The sequence below is a fragment of the Lygodium microphyllum genome, chromosome 28 (genome assembly GCF_053477565.2).
Source record: "Lygodium microphyllum isolate KBCC chromosome 28, Lygodium_microphyllum_v1.1.10, whole genome shotgun sequence".
Lineage (NCBI taxonomy): Eukaryota > Viridiplantae > Streptophyta > Polypodiopsida > Schizaeales > Lygodiaceae > Lygodium > Lygodium microphyllum.
Window position 1 is genome coordinate 47,606,538 of NC_141162.1, and position 4,032 is coordinate 47,610,569.

Below are 4,032 nucleotides of genomic sequence, written 5' to 3' on the forward strand. Positions count from 1 at the left end.
CCTGAACCCTTAAGATAGCCCTTCTTCCTTTGAAACAAAGGGAACTTCTTTGAATTATCCAACCATTCGAGCCAAGAAAGAAATTATTTTAAGTACTAGAGGTTTTCCTATCACTTTCCATTACAAATGATAACATTGTCTATGATCATGAATTAAGTTACAAACACAAAGTTTTCCACCTAAAGATCTCCCCATGTCAAACTTCAAGAGTATTAAGGTTTTTTAAAGCAACTTAGCAAAGTATTTTGAAATATCACTTATTATTATAAACTTATCTTCAATAAATGAGTCCTAAGCCTCATTTTTTACACTTTTCCAACTTTCCACATCCAATGGTCCTTATAACACAATTTCCGTTGAAGGTACTTTGTCTTGTATCTTCTTATAGTCACATTATTAATGTGATTTCAAGAATTTTGGGGTTGTACAAAAGCATAGACAAGTTATTTTTATCTCAAGTTCAAATCACGATGGAGCTTCACAACATCCTTCCTTTGGATTGGAAGAAGAGACTATTTAATTCATGTTTGTATCATGTGGTATCATCACAAATTTCACCTAGAATTGGAGAAATTTATTCATAGAAAACACCAATAACATCCTATTCGAAACAACACAATAAAAGAAGGAGATCATGAGAACCTTTAAGATCTTACATCCAACTTTAGCATCCTTTCCTTGATGCTCAAATAACATAGAGCTAGTTATATGATCAAATCATAGAGGTAGCTTCTCTTCAACTTGAACCTTATATTGAAGATTACCTAAGTTGAAGTAATGAGGGTTGCTATGTCTAATAGAGTATATATGACATACTTCATAGGAAAGCTACAATACATGTTGTAATGAGGGTTGTTATGTCCAATAGAGTATATATTGCGTACTTCATAAGAAAACTACAATACATCCTCACTGCTAAAGTTAAGAAGAGGGGATAGCTCTAACACCTTCAATTAACTCTGTGTGTGTGTGTGTGTGTGTGTGTGTGTGTGTGTGTGTGTGACCCCTTGTCCTCCCTCTCCCTCTTCCTCTTCATCTTCCTTTGCATGTTTACTTTTTATTCCTACAAATTTTTTTTCCCTTTTTTAAAAAGGATTTTTGCAATTTCTAATATCATCTGGTTTTGTATTTCAAAATGTGTCACATGTAAGCACACATGAAATCATGCATAGAAATATCTTAGGAAGTTTATGTTTAAAATAGAATTTAAATATCAAAATGTCATTTCTATGTTTTTTCTCAAAATGAACGAAGAAATGAGTGCATATACATATATTTGTAAGATGACATATATGTGTATATTTGCATTCATTCACTCAAAAAAACTTATTGAAATGCACATCAAAATTAATGTTTACATCATCCTTTAAATGAAATGTACTCCCTTGTGCTTATATATGAATTCTCATGAAAAATTAGACATGCCTGCTAATACACATCATACTCCATGTCTTTGCTTTGATTTTGCTATAGTGGTTGATTGTAAACATTGTATGCACGAGTTATTTTGCTTATTGCAATCCTCCATGATTGTGTTTAAAATCTTATGATTTATTTAGTGAGTTAGTGTTCACAAGGATAAATTGAGAGAGAGAGAGAGAGAGAGAGAGAGAGAGAGTGTGTGTGTGTGTGTGTGTGTGTAAGGAAGATAACATGGATCTTAGGGAGTCACTTATAAATAAATATATGATTATATCGCATAGGTTTAAAAGAAGTGATCTTTTAATACCTATTTTAGATATATTTTATATAAAGAAGGATACCATATAAAGGGGTGATTTACAAATTGAATATAAAAATATATTATTTATTTAGGAAAAAATCATAGGTAAGAATATTTTTAAATAAGCCTTCAATGCACATTAGATAGAAGCTTTATATGTAGTGAGCCCTCCAAGATGTGGATGGACCATTTTAAGGAAACATAAGTTTCAAGGTATTGACAATGTGATATAGAATTGTATAAGTGAGAGTTCCAAATTTAAATTTTAGAGCATCCCATAACTAGGTCATGTCACTTAACTTATGGAAGTCTTGGTGGAATATCCCTTAAGCAACCTTCCATGTCAAAAATTTGCAATGCCTGCTTTCTTGCCTTTTAGTACTATCAAATATTACTAGAAGGCTTTAGCAATGTAGTACACATACCAATATATGATGTGGATCTTTTTGGGTATCACACATACCAATATCAATATATGATGTGGATCTTTGTATATGATGAGGAACTCCTAATGTTTGATATATGTTTCCTTGTCAAGAAACTTGGTTATATATTGATATAGATATCTTGATCAAGATTGTTGGCATAGGGGATTTTCCACTTTGAAAATCTAATATATACCATGATGAAGGTAGCACTCATGGTACAAAATATACTCCACTTAGAGGTATTAATGTGGGATCAAGTTTTCAAATGTACTTTGAATACTTCTATAATGATATGGTCCATACCATAATCCACATACACCTTGGCCATTCCCAAAAGTATGCACAGTTCTTGCATCGTTGCCACATGTACAACAACTGCAAAGTTAATGCTAGCTAGTAGTGATATAGAAAAATCTTAAATGGTCCAAAGAGAAGAACATGGTCTTGAAATCTCCCTCATCATGCTAACGTTTTCCATTATGTAGATTCACATTCATTACAAATTACATTGTGAGACAACTGATTTTTGCTAATATTATTGGGAAGGTTTTGTATATTTCTCTACAAACCATTAGACACAGTGGGAATCATAAATCCATAACAAATCTAATCTTGTATGTATATGTGACTTTCATGTGTGATCAAACTATTTCATCATGCCTAACAACATTTGGTTTGTCTCTAGTCAAAGTGTTATCATACCTCACCATGTACCTTTTCACCAATATCATCCCACAAAAATTTCGTCTTGCACATACACATAATAATACAAGTAAAAAAGGAATAGAACTTGAAACTTGAAACTTAAATATTCAAATTAGTATAAACTTTGAATTCATGAAAAGAAAATAACCATAATTGATAATAGATAATAATCATGAGTTGCTAATACATGAGTGTAATGAATGAGTGAGAGAAGAGAGGAGAATGAGCTAAAGGGAGAGAAAGAGACAAGGAATAAGAGAAAGAAAGACTAGAAGAGGAGAAAGAAAGACAAAAAAGAGGGGAGAAAGGAGGAAGAAGCCATGGAAGCTGAAGATAAAGGTGAAGAGTATGTTCTTGATAACAACTTGATGCCCTAAACTGGGACTCTTACACCTTATATACTTAGATCAGTGTAACAGGGCGTTTGACCCCCTACTTTCTATATATCCCACTCATTACGATATATCCCCACCGTGAAAGTTTTTGCCCTTTCAAAAAAAGATAACTAGAGGGGAGTGATAAATGGTCATAAGGAGTGGGGTGCATAGTACCACTCTAAGCCACATTACAATGAAAATGGGTGGGTAAAGACTAGGGATAGCATGTTGTCCATTCGAAGCCTACTGAGCTAAAAGTGCCATTATGCTTGATAGGGGCATTCCACATGTCAAAATGGAGCTTAAGATATGTAATTTAGCCCATCTAGAAAGCACATTGCTAAAATTTGGAAAAGTACAAAGTTTTTTTAAAATAGTGTGCAGTGTACAAGTAGGGTGTGGTCAAAAGGGGACATAACTTGCTAGTCTTTAGCCCGTTGGGCATCTTGGAGGTGAGAAAATTCATTGACAATAATGGTTGTGGGCACCATGAGGATTTCTCCAGGGGTATAGGCCTTGCAATTTGATGAGGTACTCATTGATGGATTGAGATCTTAAGTGTTTATCTCATTCTGCCTTAAGGATATAGTGAATGATACCTTCTTCGTCTATGGGGGGAAGGTCTTCCACATAGTGCACTAAGGTGCTAATGAAGGGCTTTAGCTAGCTGACATGAAACACATTGTGAATCTTGGTGGTAGGGGGAATCTCTAATCGATAGGCCAAATCACCAACTCTCTTAAGGATCGAATAGGAGCCATAGAAACAGTGTGCCAACTTGTCAGTGTTGCCCTCTTTA